This window comes from Zootermopsis nevadensis, unplaced genomic scaffold, assembly GCF_977971745.1.
Source record: "Zootermopsis nevadensis isolate Lab colony 2312 unplaced genomic scaffold, Znev_1.0 Znev_ptg000004l, whole genome shotgun sequence".
Classification (NCBI taxonomy): domain Eukaryota; kingdom Metazoa; phylum Arthropoda; class Insecta; order Blattodea; family Termopsidae; genus Zootermopsis; species Zootermopsis nevadensis.
This window is the reverse complement of record NW_028259136.1, coordinates 2,605,223-2,623,954: the sequence shown is the minus strand read 5'-3', so window position 1 is coordinate 2,623,954 and position 18,732 is coordinate 2,605,223. Positions and strand designations below refer to the sequence as shown.

The window sequence follows — 18,732 nt, the reverse complement described above, 5'->3', positions numbered from 1 at the left end:
CGTCCGGCAGAGACCTTGTGAGGAAGAGACTGAGTGAGGCAGATAGCTGGTGAGGCTGTCAACGAGTCATGCAGAGACCTGCTGTGGTAGAGACGAATTCTAGGAGGAAGTTGTTCTAGTTAAGTTCGAGTGTGGGAGTTTTGAGAATTTTTGAGAATTTTCGAAAAAACAAAAAATGCTGGAAATTGTCTAAAACGAGCACAAAACCAAAAATCTTCGAAAAAATTCAAAAAACTTTGAAGTGATTTTTTTTGTTTTGTGCGCCATTTGGAAGATTTTCAGCATTTTTTGATTTTTTGAAAATTTTAAAAATTTGAAAATTTGCTTCAAAATTCTCCCCACCCGATACCTGCCAGACACGTTTTCTGGCGTGGTCTGTCTCTGGCGAAACCTGTCACTGACTGTCAGGGACCCTGCTGTACACAGTCACTAGACCATCCGGTCTCTCTATGGCCCTGTTTCTTACGCGCCGTCGTATCAAGGAACGCTTCCGGCGGAGACCAGGGTGAGGCATAGACGTCCGGCAGAGACAGTGTAAGGCGAGGAACGCGTTCGGCACAGACCTTGTGAAGAAGAGACTGAATGATTCGGTCTTCGCCTCGAGCGGTCTGTCGATCCAGACTTTGTACAGACGGCCAGGCATATAAAGGATGATACAGAGAACGGTTCGTGCAGACACCGAGTCCGATGGAGACCACGTGCGTCTGAGACAGTGTGCGGCACAGATATGGGTCATGCAGAGAACGGATCTGGCGGGGATCGTGTGGGGATGAAATTGACAAAAATTATGAAATTTTTAGAAAAATCGCACAAAACTAAAAAAAATTAAAAATTCCGAATTCAATTTTTTTTTCGAAAATTTTTAGTTGTTCGCTTTTCATGACATTTATAATGATTTTTAATTCTTTTAAAATTTTCGAAAATTTTGAAGGCAAGGTCAAATTTAGAAAAAAATATTTTCAATTTTTTCAAAATTTTCGAAAAATCAAAAAAGCAGGAAAATGTCCAAAAAGCCCACAAAACTAAAGAATTGTGAAAATTTCAACTTATAATTTTTTAGAATTTTTCGAAAATTTTTGGTTTTGTTCGCTTTTCTGAAAATTTGCAGCATTTTATGATTTTTTCGAAAAATCTGAAAAAATTGAAAATATTTTTTTCTAAATTTGACCTTACCTATCCCTATCAGAACTAGCTTCTGCCAGGCTGTCTACTTCACCAAGGCTCAACCGGATTCGGTCTGTGCCTGAACCGATTTCTGCTTTACACGGTGTGTATCAAATGGTCTCTGCTTGACTCGGTCTGTGCTTCACCCGACCCGGTATCTGCTTGACATGGTCTCTACCTCATCCGGTCTCTGCCTGCCATTGTCTACGACAGCGGCTGTTTGCTTGACTGTCTGTCTCACACTGTCTCTGCCTGAATCGGTCAGAGCCTCACCCGGCCTCTGTAGAACCAGGTCTTTGCACAGACGGCCTGGAAGATATCGGGTAGATACGGAGTACGGTTCGTGCAGAGACCGAGTCCGGCAGAGACCGAGTCCGTCGGAGACAGTGTGCTGCAGGGAACCCGTCATACAGAGCCCGGTTCTGACAGGATCAGTGGCGAGAATTTTGAAGAAAATTATCAAATTTTTCAAAAAATCAAAAATTGTATTAAAATGTCCAAGAAGCGCACAAAACTAAAAATCTTTGAAAAATTCGCACTTAAATTTTTTTCGAAAATTTCGAAATTTTTTCGTTATCTTCGCTTTTCGTGACATTTATACCCTTTTTTAAATTTTTTGAAAATTTCAATTTTTTTCAAAATTTTCCAAAAATCAAACATGCTGGAAAATGTCCAAAAAGCGCACGAAACTAAAGAATTGTGAAAAATTTCAACTTCAATTTGTTTTAGAATTTTTCTGCCAGACTCGGTCTCTGTCACCCGTTCTCTGCCGGTCTCGGTCTCTGCCTCACCCGGCCTCTGTCGGACTCGGTCTATGACTCATCCAGTCTTTGCAAAGACGGCTGCAAATTGTCGAAAATCGCTGATAACCAAAATTTTTCAAAATTTTTTGAAGTTGAAATTCTACAATTTTTTTAGTTTTGTGCGCTTTTTGGACAATTTCGAGCATTTTTGATTTTTTAAAAGTTTTGAAAAAAATCATTTTTTTCTCAAAATTCTCCTTCAAGAACCGGTCTCTGCCTGAACCGGTCTCTTCAGAGACGGACCGTCAGAGACAAGATATTATCTGAAGTTAGTGGTTTACTTCTGCGCGTTAACAGGTACGTGAGCTAATTTTATATTCAATAATAGCAATAATTATAATTCATTATTAATGTTAATTTCATCACCTACTAAAAATTATTTCCCGAAACCTCTCACAGAAACTTTAGGCTGTCGTATTCTTTCCTTGCTGACTACTGTGGCGGCCGTTAAGTCAGAAACCTGCTCAAGGCACGAATGCATGTCGACGTTTTTACGTTTTGCTGTTCTGTGCAACAGGACTCATTCTATGGACCGATCTCCCATTCAGCGAACACTACCAAATGTCTAAAGAGAGAGATTAAGAGTTTCAGATGTGAACGCTGAACGCCGGACAACCTCATCCGTAGAACTAAAACAAAAAAATGTATTTCTTTTCCAACGACTAGAAGGCGTGGGAGCGAGTGGGCAGAAAATCTGTCATGCGAATTTTTTTGTTACTAATTCAGTGTCTACGTTCTAAAGAGTTCCAAAGATGTGGATTTGCAATATGAGCCATGAGTCTTGTGGCATAATACAGTTACAAAGTTCCGCTTTTACCGAGTGTAATCAAGGATGTAAACGCCTACAAATGACAGTGCAAATTGGAGAATCATTTCAAGATAATTATATTTGCATGGAGTGGTTTATCGATCTGAAGTAACTGTCCCGTGCTTAATTGATGTGACACAACACTTAATTGACAGTGGGAGCGCAGCTTCCGTGGGTCTCAGTGACCACTTTATCACTAATAGGTTAAGATTATGGATGGAGAGAGATACAACGTACACGTAATTGGTAAGGTATTATTCATTACAAGAGTCTGTGGTACAAATTTATGACGCATACTAAATTCAGGCCTTTCAGCACGAGACTAGCAGAGACTTTAAATTGATAATTAAGTAATTAATGATATCTTAACTTGCATAGCTTCAATAGTACAAATTATCATCACCATAAATTTGTCACATCTAACCTCAAAGTTAGAACTTCGGTGAACAAAGCAAAAAGGAAATCAATTAAATTATAAGTACTGCCTGTATCAGTTGCTAAAATAAGAAAAGTACAGATCATTGAATAACATCATATATAGTAGGCCCATCCATAGTATGCCGGACAATTATTGAAGGTTATCAGTGAACACCTAAAAAGCAGATACAAATTATTCCTAAGCTGAATATGGCTGTCTTCTGGATTGTTAAGCCGTGTAGGAAGCAAGTATCTCTTAAACGATGCTAAACTTCTACCTTACTACACGGCGTTAACCACCCACCCCTACCTAGAGACGTGGTTAAGAATGGCGTATAGTGGGGCAGCTTTACTCTACGTTAGTGTGGCTGGTATTTGATTTCCTGTGTTACACTACTGCGAGAAGAGAGAAGTCAAATATGTAAACGTTTATTGTTGGCCATGAAGAAATAATTATTGTAATTTTTATATATCGAAAGTGTTTTGTAGCGGGAACTAGGCACTCTTAACTAGTTTATAGTCACCCATTGGACCTGTACATTTTCTAATCTACACAACTTCAAAAGCTAATTAAGCGTCATAATAGAATTTATATGTACAGTAATAAAATATAACGGGCCGCTTATTTTCTTTACGTAACATGCCAAGGAACTGCAGTTTTCCAGCCCAGTTCTGAGGTAACTCGCTGGTCAGTTCTGCCAATTCAAGAAGTCGATATCACTAAATTAATACTTTATGCGAAAACATACTTAATTTACGTTATCATAAATATCAGGAGCTGGGGACAGCTGCATTACGAGGAGCTCTATAATATTTGATTCCATTTCCAGTAACATAGTGAACTGTGTTTTAGTTTTTCGGCCCTTAGAAAATGCTGAGAAACACTGAGGTAAATTATATACAACCACCAAAGTAGCCTCAGATCTCTTAAGTTGGGCAGTCCTACACTAAAGCAAAGAAATTCTGTGTTAATTTACATGACATTAACAGACAAATAGTAGAATTACATTACGTCTGAAAGTATTGAAAGAATGGAAGATCAGAAATATGTAGGACAAATATAATAGAAACCAAAATTCAAGAGAGGTCTAGGAAAGATCTGAACATATGAGACGGCGAGGTATAAAAGTCTGAAGCCGGAAAACACGAAGATACACAATACGTGAATACATGTTACGTCACGCGAGGTGGTATTTCGAAAGAAACTTGCTTCGAAGAAGAGGGGAAAACCGCATAGAAATTACGTGTTGTAATTTCTGCAAGAGTGTAAACGACAATATAAACAGAATGAGCCGACCCTAACCTTGGCTACGATAAATTGCCACAAGAACAACTTACTTCGAAGAACCCCACTCGAATAGCCCACAATTACCCTCGAACGATCACTTCAAGAGTTGTACGTCATCATGGAAACATTAGTTGTTAATTTCACAGTTATATTAATCAACCGAGAATCAATCTTCTCTAATGTCAAAAATCCACATCAAAGCAAAATGCAGCTGTTCAGACCAAAGTTGTTACTCTTTACATCAACTATTTAATGCAATCATAACTCCATTCTTCGACATGTTTCGACTCACTGAAACTATCTATAGTAGTCCGAGTCATGTTTTTCTTTCTGTCAGAACGATGAACACGATTATTATAACGGAAATGTCACTTTGTTAACTAATTTAGCACGGGATTTATGTCTATAAATATTTAACCCGTTAATTACTTTAGCATATTCAAACCAAAGATTCGTCCTTCAAATTTAAATTGTTTAAAACTCAGCTAACCGCGGACGAGGGTAAAAAAAAAAATCAATTATGCTAATGTAAATCAACTGCTGAGTTTATGTAGTGTCGACTGACGTATGAGGTGTCAATGAATGTTGGATTGGGAGATGCACGTGGAGCAAGTGATACCGGTTCGTTTTAAGGACAAGTAGTGGTATTCGCCTGGAGGGACTTGATAAAACCACGTAAAACGTTTGTCATGAAGCTGGTCAATCCAGAGACCTTTCGAAAAACGTTATTGGCGTTATTGCTGTGCTAACCTGTTCCATCACGGCCACCTGTATATTACCAATAAGCATGACGTGGGAGTAGATGTCACTTAAGTTTGTATTCTGGGAATCTTTTCGAAATCGGAGCAACAGTTGGGCATGAATCCAGAGACCTTGCGATAGCAAGTCAAACCCTTGTGACGGATACTTAGCTTGTAAAATGTATTGTATTATAGGAATTTGTATAAAGAACGGCTGGCTACAAGAACTAGCAAACATGCAGTATTTCTTGAGCCTGCAAGGTCGGTTACATTATTCTTGGCTAATGGTCAGGAACCAGAGGTACGCGTACAAAAGGCGATACGTGGTGTACATCCGGTTGGTGTATAACAGACACATGGATGGACGAAGCATATTGCACATATGAGGGAGATGAATGCATATATATATATATATATATATATATATATATATATACAGAGTGAGTCAAAAGTATGTTTACAAGCTTTGTGTGTGTGTTCCTGGATCAGAAATAAGAAAGAATGTTCCTATGAACATGTGGTCGCAAATATTTCTTTTTCAAAATAATAGAAAAAATAAGTTTCAATGCATGTCTTTATTGCCAAGTATAAGGACAAGGATGTTTATCTATAACAGATGCTCAAAGTTTTGTCCTCCATTCTCCACACATGCCCGAGCATGACGTACACAAGACTGACGAATTCGTTCGTACACACAAGGGTTTCCTTGAATCATCTGGCATATATTCTGCACACGTTCTCATATGTCGTCTTCACTATTTATGGGTGTTGCATAAACGACGGACTTCAAGTGACCCCACAGATAAAAGTTCAATGGAGTCAGGTCCGGTGGCCTCGGTGGCCGTGCTACTGGGCCACCGCGTCAAATTCATCGCTGAGGGTACTGTTCATTGAGATGATCACTGGCGCCACGGAGAAAGCTAGGGCTCTGTCGTGCATAAAACATTTGTCTTCTTGTATTCAGAGGTACAACTTCAAGGAGACGTGGCAAGTGTCTTCTTAAGAATCGCCGGTATGAAGGTCCACTTAGATGCGATGTAAGCATTTGTGGACCAATAAGCATGTCGCCAACAATTCCTGCCCAAATGTTAATTAAAAATCTTTGCTGGAAGCTGGATTCATTTTGACAAAGTCATTCATTGAAACTTATTTTTGGCTATTATTTCGAAAATGAAACATTTTCGACCCCATGTTCATAGGAACATTTTTTCTTATTTTTGATACTGGAACGCGCACACAAAGTTTGTACACATACTTTTGATTCACTCTGTATAAATAAAAAAAGTGATGGAAAGAGAAAACTTGGAAGACATAGGTGTAGACGGGCTACTGGTACTACACAATAATATGCGTGTATTAACTGGGCACAAAGAACTCATTACAGGGTCCAGTAGTGGCTGCTGTGAATATTTTTTCTTAGGCACCCTGTGCTTAAAGAGAACTTAACTTTGCTTCTTAAAATATGCTAATTGTGATAGAAAGAACGGTCTCTATATGAAGTATTTTCGATATGGTGAATATAAAAGTCTGTATACTATAATACCTATACTCATGATTACCTTTTTAAAGCCAAATGTCTGTTGCAACTAAACATAAGACATCTCAGCACAGACATCGCATTTGGAAACATCGTTTCAGTTTCACCATCACAGATGATAATTAAGCGAAACTGTGACAGTTTCAATGGACCTGAATGTACATAGCGAGGTATACATAACAAAATAAACATTAGGCAAAATGAAACAAATGTAACTTAAATCAGTCTTGCGGTTTCCACGACATGGTGATAGAGCCGGATCGAAACAGATTGTGACGTCACGGATACTGCTGCGACGTCTCCTCGTGGCCGTTATTAGAATCACAGTGAATGACAGTTGCAGGCAGAGAAAGCGTCATGCTTCATGCATGGTCAAACATTTCATTATTAACAGTTTCGTTTATTCGGCTCTTACTGAAATAGTTTTCTAACGTGTTAAAAACAGCTGATCTAAAACGGTTCAGCAGAGGCGTCTATACCACTCGGAAATCTCATTTTTATTGAAGCTGATAAAATAGATTAGTAACACAGAAATTATAAAGGACGACGACGAAGCGAATTATAAAATGTGACAGATTTGATGAATAACGCATTTTAATTACTCAGATTATAATAATCGTTAAGAAACAATAAAAGACGGAACTCGGAAAAGTTCGTAAAAAAATGTGCTACGATTTTTTAAACAATCTTTGTACAAAGGTCCCTATTGGATAAGATGACGAGTCAGTTCCATCCATCTTCAAAACGTATTTGTTTCGCAAATGGACGTTTCAGAAGTGGAAGCAGTTTCTCCATCAACAATTCTGAACGTGTTTCTTGTCTCTCCAGTCTAGTTACATGCTCAGAGCGTAAGTCAGGATGTCTCTCGCATGCAATGTCCTAAATTCTTCACTTCGTATTTTTTTCAAACCGAATATTTTGCTGAGCACTTTGCTTTGTAATTTCTGTTCTTTTCTCAAAGTCAGAGACCACGTTTCACATCCATATTTTATACGGGATATCTTATTTTTCTTCATCGTTCCGGAAAGTAGACGGGCTGATAAAAATATTCGAAACGAGAAACAAGAAACACTTCCATAATTTATATTTTTGTTAATTTCATTATTTGTTACGTTTGTGACGTTCATAGATATGAAATTTACCACGGCTAACCTGATTTTTGAAGATGAACCAAGTACGAGGTAAAGTGATCAGCATTCCAGCTTCATAATCTTGAGGCGCTGGGTTTGAATCGCAGCAAGGAGACTAACAATTCTATGGTTTTGTGGTTTTCCTCTGTGGGCGGGGTAACCAACACGAATGAAAGCAGCGATAAATGCTTGTAGAATCTGAGCCGGAGAACTTGCAGGAGCTTCATAACCTCGTCATTGAACACATACTGTATCCCTCGACGCAAGCGCACCGTCCGCCTAGTGAACCATTTCTTCATGTAAAGCAACGACGTCACTCACTCCCTTTTGACTACTCACTTTGTCCGTCTGTGCCTTTCACTACAGGGTGTGTATCAAGCAGCAAGCACAGGGTGTATCAAGGAGCAGGGCGTGTCCTACTACAGGGATTGTGGGTCTCCGTGGCCTGCACTTGATCAGTGTTTACCCTTCAAAGCAGCGGGATCCGGTAACGGCACAGTGTATAAGTGTACTAACGCAAAAGTTGACTTGTGAGCTGATATTACACATTTACTTATATAAAATACAGATTATAAAAAAGGCGCTTTATCAGTTTGTACATGAAGGGTAAGTCCTCCAGATACGGAGGATAACTGAGAGTATACTGAATAAGCAGTAGTGGACAGCCGATAAGGGCAGTCCTCCAGCTTAGGGGATGGGCGGAAGGGGGGGGGGCTAACAAGTCCTTACGGGGAAAAGCAGCAAATAACGGAATGTTACCCAAGGCCTGTGACTTGGCAGCCTCTTGTGAACACGGACGTCTACCACTTCTTCAGCAGGCCTCTTCTGCACGCAGTTAGTTGGTTGCTTAGCCAGTCAGTTAATGTTATGGGGATACAGGTTGAGTGTCCGGAATTTCTTGGGCTGACAGCTCCCTCCGTTGGCAAACAGACGGCCACGGTCTTAAGGGAACACATCCTGATGGTGGAGAAGCTTCACCTGTTTCAGAAGATGATGGATACATTGTGCAGTAGCCGATTCTATCAGGAGGTTTCTGGAAAGGTGACGACAGAGCATTGACTTCAGCTCGTATTCCAGGTGAGTCCCGAACCATTTCCCAACGACCCTCGTATGCATGGGGTCAATAAATGACGTGCAATTTCTTGACCATCTAAGAGAATATAATCTTCTAAGGAACTACATGATCCATGGAGTTCGCATGGAATGGATTCAGAGCCACGGTCTTTAAGGGAAGACAGATTTGACAACGGCGTTAATCCACAGACTATATCAGCAGAAAAAGGTCCTTCTTCTTTTCAAGCACTACAGTTTGTTGTGGACCTTGACTTCCAGTACAATTTTCCTCCATTCTTGTCTGTCCTTAGCCACTGTAAGCCAATTTCTTATTCCCGTAATCTTCATACCCTCTTCAACCTCATCTATCCATCTTTTAAGTGGTCTACCTCTTAGTGGGATATTATTCTCTCTGTTGATCAAATTTCCCACGACTCCTCTGTTCACACTGCTGTGCATGTTCCACCATTCTGTTTTAAATGATAACTAAAAGTGTATCGCCTGAACTGATAGTACAGTCTTGCCCAGAAATGCATGTCTTCACCTTGGTGCTGTCGAGTCCTCAAGGACGGGTCAGGACATTCTCTCTGCTGTGCCCGCAGGGTTCCGCACGACCTACAGCAGCTACATGGTGTCAACAAATTACAGCCCACCTCCAGTTCTCGGAGAAGAATGATCGATGAATTACAAATTGCAGAAACAGGAATAAATCTTCCAAAGACTTTATCTGTTACTATCGCTGTAGCGTACGTATTCCTGGAAAATAATTCTGACGATGCAGTCGCAGAGTCTTTATTTATAGGCCTGGAAATAGTACTGGCTCGAAGGAGGACCACTTGGTCAGCTTACGGAGTCGCTGTTTCGCGGTCAAACAGAAAGAAATGTACTTAAAACATTCAAGAAAGTTATAAGCCAGTTTGGAGTACAGATATTTTAAAAATGCGATCTTTATCATTCTGCATACTGCACTGTCGACGTTCATTCATTCACTGTTTGTAATAAAATAATCATCAGATGATGGGAACAAACATGGTCCCTGAAACGATGACGAGTTTTTACCATTTCACACGGCTGAGAGGATTTCATTAATTTGACTCGCGGTGAAAGTTTTAAATCATACAAAAATAATCATGGTTCACAACAACGAGAAGAGCCATAAATTTGTCTTCTATATCATTAAAACAGAACATATAAAAAAATAAGAAACTAAAGGAAAGTGATAAGAAAGATAGAAAGAAGGATAACATGAAAGGAGTTAAATTAATGACAAAGAAAGAAATGGAAGACTTACAGATAAAATCAAGAATAGTAAATAAACAGACTTTGCCTACAGGATAGACAGATAGGAATAGATAAAGATATAGAAATACACACATATAGAAGCATACAAACAGACAAAGAAGCCAAGATATTTATAATAATAGGCCTAATAATTCCTATGTACATTGACAGTCTATAGGAAAGCAGCGTAGAATCACCTACCCTCCTTAAATTTCAAATTCCATAACGTGCCTATAACGTAGCCAATTAAAATGAACAACCAGACACTTGTACTGTAGGACGGTCATTTCCGCCTTTGGTTTAGTGAAATTCCTATTGTGATCTACTAGTGGCGTGTGAAAAAGCAACTGAAGGCCAATGACCGACACACAAAGACAGAACGAATTTCTTCTAGCAGTTTAAAAAAATTCTACCAGAAACAGCCGACTGAAAGAATCCTAGTCTAGAAGGATCGAAATAGGTCACGGGTAGGCTAGAGACATCCTAGGTAGAATGCGATCCCAGCCACCGTCAAAGAACCTACAATCAGTGTGTTAACAGCTTGATGATCCATGATCGTAGGACAGAGAACGACGTTCTGTTAAGTGCGTGCTTGGTGTACATTAAATAATTAACATCAAGTAACATTTGATAATTTCTATCTGTGAAAAGATTCTTACCGTATAATAAACAAATATAAAAGCTGCCCGTTGGAGGAGATTATGAATGTTTTCTAAACTCAAAAACATTCAACTGTAATATTTGAGTCTGAACTACCATGCATTAAGTAGACACTGTAATTCACTTAATCAAGTACTCTCTTTTCCAAAATAAATGTTACACTGTGCCATTACTGTTGGAAATTCACATGCAATTTCCATCACAATCTCGCTTTCACCTTGGCGAATGACAAAATTCTTGAAAATTATCAATCGTCCTAATTTAAATTAAAATTACGTTTCAGAGTTTGCGATGTGTTCATCCTCAGGTAAAACCTATCTAGTTGGGCTTAATCGATAATTAGTTCCACCTCTGGAGATCGATTGGGCCCAACTGTGTGGAATTTACCCTAGGACGAAGACAGATTTCAGTCTCCGTAACGTCGTTTCTGTCATAATTACGATGGTGGATTTCTAAGAAATTTATCATTGTAATGATACACTTTTGTCACAGAACTTCAGATTTAAAGTTTAATAGTGTCACGGATTACGTAATAGTATATGTTCGACTTATAGCCGCAGTTATAATGTATTGTTTATTTTATTTAATTTAATAGCCTGCAAATACCAGTAATGCATCAACACCAATTTTATAAATAGAAGTTAAAAGTTAGTGTTAATCGCGGTGTTATATTACAGTGTCGTGTGTCTGACGGAATATGAACCTCTTTTATAGACGGATACTAGTCCAGATTTTCGAATTCACTATATTCGGAAATTGTAATTGAAACAATTGGAGTACAGTCAAATCCTTAACCCAATCCACGCTTGATGATAAGGTCATTTGGACTGAGGTGTTACAGTTGTCTGTAAGACGCTCAACTGTAAATTAACATGTTTACAAAAACAAATACTTCGTTAGAGTACGCATTATAAATCTGGGCAGTAGACAGGTTTATCTGTGCATACAAAGAAGCTTTCTTTCTGCGTTCTCACGAGCCACGCGAAGTCCGTGACCTGTCAGCAGAGAACCCCGACAGAATAGCAATTTCACTCTCGTTTGTTATTTTGACTCTGGCGTAAAAAATAAGCTTCAATCGATTGGATTTTTTTGTAATTCGACTTTGAAAAATTAATTGCTGTTGCTTAAATAATTGATCAACGCTGAAAAAAATTACACAATTTTAATGTGTTAATAGGAAGGTTTAAATTAAGTCGCACTACACCTCAGTTTAAATCAAGGATTGCAGACCTTTCACTACCTGGTGCCAAATTTGCACCATAATTCATCTATAAATAACAGGCGGCACTAGTCGTCCTCGCTGATCCAGTCGACTTAACAATTATATTTTGGTTAGGGACTTTATATAAAAGTATTTATAACAAGACTTCCTTTTACACTTTCTTTGCCACAACACTGCAGGTTTCGCATTGTAAAATAGGGCTTCCTTACTTTTGAATTTCAATTTCATTTCTAATCTCTAAAGTTACTTGAAGATTTTACAACATAACAAGTATTTCATATCATGTACTGTTGCTCTATAATTGGCCTCGTTTTGATTTCTGTCAAGCACATGAATAGATAAACTGTATTATTCAGGCCTAGTGCCAATTTTGAGAGAGGAAATATTTACATTAATAAGCTGAGATAATGTGAGTTTAAGCTTTCCCTTGCCCTTTCTCGCATTATCAGATTAATTTTGCTACATGAGACCACCAAATCTGCGTAATTACATGTCCTCAGCGTAAAACTTATCTGTTCTTTTCAAGTAAGGGAGTAACAAACACAGTTTTAGCCAGACCCGCTACGCCCCGAGCGCGTTCACGAGGCTTCGTTGTGAATATCATTATTAATATTAGCCGCTACCTTGCATAGCCGTCAGAAGTAGGGCGGCCAAGTGTCACTGGATTCGTGAACGAATGTAAGAACGCCTCCAAGACATCTCCGGTCATTCAATCATCCGTCGAAGCCAGCAACAATTTCACAATGTAGGCAGTGCTAGCTGATGTTTTCCAACGGCCTATGGCGATCTGTGCCTCAGGGTTCAGATCACCGTCACTTTCACACAGTTCTGGGCATTTGATCTTACGGTCATCTGTATCACATTAGAAATCACAAGCGTTTTGATCTTCGTCACTAATCCAGTTTTACTGCCTTTCCTTGAACAAAGCGCATACAATTAAAGTATAATGGAAGATTCATATGCATATTCGTATCAGCGTGGTAGAAGTTTACCGACGTTCGTAAAATGATCGCACAGTAACAATTATATGCTATTACACATACAGAAATTTATTCAACAGGACTCAGCGAGTGTTGAAACCTTCCGTTCTATTGTTCCCACGAACAAGGACACTCTATCCTGTTTTATTTATTCCCCAACAGATGTAGAACAATGATCGAATATATATTTGGTCACTGTCCTACAGCACCATACCGGAATTACGGTATTCGATTAGCATGTTTTTTTATATATATAGAACAGTATCCACTAAGTGGTGCCATGTGTATTCACTTGCTACAATGAGATCTGGCCTTCTCACTGCGTTAGGACGTCGATGTTTGACTTTTGGGTTGTAATGACGTGTGGACTTATGGGTAATACCGAACTTTCGGAGGAACACGATATCTTGTGTAATTTCCACGAAGCGTTACAATGCACAAGGCATAGACATTTGCATTAACTCGTCATGTCTGTCGCAATTAAATAATGGATCCATATGGTTCTCAGAATAACCGGCATCTGACGATGACTGAACAAGACGATATAAAGCAATCCCTAAAGACCGTTAAATTATCAATATTATTACTTTCACACTGTTACAAGGTGTCTGTCCGTTGTTACGTTATAATCTTCCTAATTACGTCTTTTGTAGTTCTACGCTGAAGTGTTTACGAGAGATGCTATCTAAATACTTCTGAAATAGTCATAAGCATCTTGCATTTGCACAAAGAAATATACGTATCGTATTTCCCTTCACATTTCACATGGTCTGTACTTCAATCAGTAGATCTGCGTATTCTAAGAACTACATTTCTATCAGATGATACAGAAATGACAATACGTAAACATTACTAATAATTCGGCGGTAGTGGTATTTATTACATTGCCATGTTTACATTCCGTGTTAGACTTTATGGGTCTAGGTTATTGCACCATTTTTTTTACTAAACCGTAAATTACTGTACTAAATTTTATGCTGGTACAATTCTCCTACTATAACCATTACCTTCCATGCAGGGCATTACTATGTTCTCACCCACGTCAGAAGAAGTTCTTGCATCTTCTTCTCTACCTGCTGGATGTTTATCTGTGCGTTTTGAGTGATACAACCTACCTACACCCTGACGGACTGCACATTGATTTAACCCTTTCTTCTGGTCATCCAAATTATTGGAATTACTGAGCCTTCCCACCACGTCAAGGTGACAAATATGTCCTTGGAATGACCTTGAAATTTAAAACGCCTCTATTAGGTACAGACTTAGACTGACACTGCTGTGATCCTGACAGGACCCAGACGTAACCATGGCTCGACTTCGATATGACCTTGGCCTTTCCCAGGCAAACTGTTCTCCAAAAATTCGAATGTCCTTGAAAATTTGGAAACGCGTCCATTCGTCACACCATTCGACTGGCACAGGCCCCACCTTGATATAATGTTGACTTAATGATGTACTGACCTATAAATGACCTTGGCCTTTACCAGGTCAACGGTTCTCCACAAATTCGGATGTCGTTTAAATAACCTTGAAATTTCAAATGCTCCGATAGTGATCTGACCGATACAAAGGCATACAACATAATCGCAGAAATGGTGCCAATGAATTAGGTTGTGTTAAGTTAGGTTAGGATAGGGTTCTTTGGTTTAAGTTAGGTTACTTTAGGAACCAAATATGACCACTAAAAATGTAGAAGGTTGTATGAAACAAACCCTTAGGCCGATTTGGTCGGGAACTTGACATGACAGTGACCTGTCTTTGACAAATAAATGTTATTAATATGGGCAATAAGGTATTTGCACAGATATCAAGTAACCTAACTTAATCCAACACATACTGGCCTGACCTAAATTAAACTAATCTAACATAACCCAAAGCACCCTAACCTAACGTAAATAAACCTAACCTAACCCAACCTAACCAAATACAACCACTAAAATTTAGAAAGGTGTATCGAGCAAACCCTTATGCCGATTTGGCCGGCACCTCGACATGATAGTGACCTGTCCTTGACAACTAAATGATATGAATATGGGCAACAAGATATTTACAGTTTGGCGGAAATAAGCATGAGAGAAAACGACTTTGAGATGACCTTGAAAATTTTAGAAGCGTCCACCCTGGAAACCCTTTGGCTGATCTTTTCGTGACCTTGACATGGCCTTACCTTATGCGTGAACTCAAATTGACATGAGTTTGGTAACACAGATGAGCACGGTTCGGCAGAAATAAGGGTAGGAAAAAATTATCCAGAAAAGACCTTGAATATTTTGGAAGCTTCTATCTGGAAAACCCTTGGTGTAACGTTGTGGTGGACTTCCCATGGATTTGACCTTTCTGTGACCTCAAATTTTCATGAATGTGATAAATAAGTTACTTACAGTTCGGCAGATAAAAGAGAAACGACCTTGATATGATCTTGAAATATTTAGAGGTCTGTAATCATCAAACTACTGGGCGGATATTTTCGTGAACTTGTCTTGTCCTTGGCCTAACAGTGACCTCAACGTGACATGAGAATAATCACTCTGATACCTACAGTTCGGAAGATGTGAGGGCGACAAAATATGGGCAAAATATAAATCCGATATTTCAGCGGCACCCAATCAAGCTAACCTAACGTAACGCAACCTAACCTATCCTAACCTAACCTAACGCAATCTATCCCAACCCAAATCAGTCACTGAGTATATATTGTGACCTTCACATGACCTTGACATATCTATGACCTCTAAATGATGTGTGCAATGTCACTTACAATCCTATAGTTCTCTACGATTTTAATATGACAGGAAATGTAAAAACTGGTATATTCATCGCATCCACACATTTTGTATCCATTACTTCATAAAAAATTCCAGGGATACGGGAATTTGCCATTTCTCAGTCTATAAGAAAATTATGCCAGTGGCAAATAGATCATGGAACAACACACGTGGAGGGATGAACTGAAGGGAAGAAGACGGAGCTGAAGGATGCTAACATTTGATGAAAAGGAAGTAGCGTGTGAGGGTGTAGAATGGATTAATCTGAATTTGGATAGGGATGAGGTGACTGCTTTTTGTGAAGATTAGAATTAATTTTCGGATTCCGTAATAGACGAGGAACTTCTTGACCAGTTGACCGGCTAAACTACTCTCAGCTTCTCAAGATCTCTGCTGAATAGAGGTAGATGGAGGAAGGATAAATATGTTCATAGCGTTCATAAAAGTAGTCTTTGTTGCAAATAAAATCTGGGCATTCTTTTCCAAACAAATAAGACATTCTTTACTTATAACAAATAATGAAGACATTTCAGTTCTTATGTTATGTAATACAAAACAGTACGAAAATATCACCTAACTTGAAAGCCTCAACAATAATTCAACTCTCGAATGCGGATTTTTTTCTGAAATTACTGTCTTCTAGGGAAGTCGCACCGTGTAGTCTGGTAGGAACTGACCGACGTTTTAGATGAGCTTACTTTCTCAATTTAAAAGGCAGGGGGCACCTCTGAAACGTCAGCAAATTTATACCAGACTACACAGTATAACAGCCACGGTGGTCTAGCGGTTAGAACGCTGGCCTTGTAATCCTGGGGTCTCGGGTTCGATTCCCGGCGGTGCCCGAATTTATAACTTGTGTTGGGCAAGGCCGTGGTCTAGACAACACGGAATTCTCCTCCGGGGGCTTCCCCGGTTTCTCCGTGACATCCCATTCACACACAGAAGAAGGCAATGGCAAATCACTTCTGGATCATCTGCCAAGAACGTATATGAACAGGTCCCAGTCCGAGAAAAGGATGGAAGGATCCTGTTCATATGGACCTGTCGTCAGACAGAACACTAAATAATAATAACACAGTATAACATCCCAGAAGACAGTCATCTTAAAAAAAATACACTGTTATTTATTTGTAAGTCACCATTTGTTTTATTGTTTAGTGTTACCACATTCAATAAATAGTTAGGCAGTCTTTCATGAAAACAATGTATTTAATTTAGGAAACATTGCCTTCGTCATGTTTTTCCTTGTATAACGTGAAAAGTTTTTGTTTAAAGAGAAGTGAAAACGGTGCTACGTTTTCGCAACGTGTAGTAACGTCACTCTCTCTTTCTGGCCTGGAAGCAGAAGTTGCAAGAGTAGCGGGGAATAAGCTTGAAGCCCCCATTACTTTTGCTCTCACATGAACATTCACTCGCTTCCCTAGATTATTGAGAACTTTCAACTTTTGTTTAGTCTCCTCTTGCTGAGCGAACCAGTGACACCTCACAGCTTCTGAACTCGTCCACAGCTAACGCAAGACTCGATGCAAGACAGTTATGTTATGTGTGATTTAAGTAAGTATTAATACTTGCCATGGATAAAAAGTGCCATCACATTGTTGCGTGTGTGACAGATAACGGTTTTTAAAACCCGCTTCAGTGACAGTTACAAGCTGCTCTTGAAAACATGGCGTATCGTCCATCTTGAGGAGGACATCTATACATAAGAACCATCTCGCAGCGTCGGAAGAAAATAACAAGACTACACAATTAATTGGATTATAGTGGAAGGACGCCTTCTTTCTGAACGAATGATTTTGATATTAAACACATTTATTTTAAGTTAAATTTGGAAACACAAATGTGATTTGTTTCTAGTCATACGAAAAGTTTATTATATTGGTTTGAAGCGACAATGTTATAAGTCACATTCCTTCGAGAAATTTTCAACTTGAAGAGACATGATGGAAACGTAACGTAGTTTTATTTTCTAAAAAAAACTCTTAAAATAACGATAATCACAGAGACATTTTACTTTACCAGCTATCACAGTAACAAGACACACAAAGCGGCTGTAATAACTGACAGACATTAATAGCTACTACTTTCAATGTCAGTAAAACAGAAAAAAAAACTAAATCGTTTGAGGTTATGTTGATTTGACTTATACAGTGGTCCAGACAGAAAACACATTCAAACTTATTTGTCCAGATTACGGTCATTTAACAAATGGAATTTTCGACAGAATTAAAACAAAATACTGCATACTCTTAGTTTTTCAAGAAACTTAAGTTCGCAAACGAAAGGAAGAGGATTAATTAAAATGGAATGATATTAATAAACATTAATCGGTCAAATAAAAGCAAAACGCATTAAACAAGTGAAAGTGGGATCAAGCAACGTCATAAGATATCTACGGCCGCCATCCTTCCTTGTGACTTCTACTGATTCCGCTTCGTAAACATTTACCATAACATCAAATTTGAAAATCCGACTAAAGTCTATAATGAAGAAATCTTAATCCAGGTAAGTGTATACAGTATCTAACCACTATGTTTAAGTTACATATTCGACTGTTCTGTTGAATTATGAAATAACGTTAACAAAATTTAATTTGTCTGAAGAAACAACCCATTTTCTCGAAATACACAAATATAGGAAACTTTGTTCTGATTTGTTCGTAAAGAACTTTAAAATTTCATAAAAATAATTAATATGGTGACAGAAGGAAGCTCGAGTTACCATACTCTGCCATAACTCTGAATCTATAGCTCAGTCAGTATAGTGACTAGCTACGGGCTGGACGACCGGGGTTCGATCCCCGATGGGGGCAGGATTTTTCCTCTAGCCTCTGCATCCAGACCGGCTCTGGGGCCCACCCAGCCTCCTCTACAATGGGTACCGG

General features: G+C 38.8%; 1 protein-coding gene across 1 annotated transcript in view; it reads left to right on the top strand.

Moving 5' to 3' along the window:
- The first annotated feature begins 17,306 nt into the window (after positions 1-17,306).
- Positions 17,307-18,732, top strand: part of sona (sol narae metalloprotease) — a 103,394-nt gene continuing 101,968 nt past the window's right edge. Inside the window, exon 1 of the mRNA XM_022058311.2 lies at positions 17,307-18,353. The gene's annotated coding sequence lies outside the window, so the exon portion shown is untranslated. The remainder of the gene's footprint in view (positions 18,354-18,732) is intronic.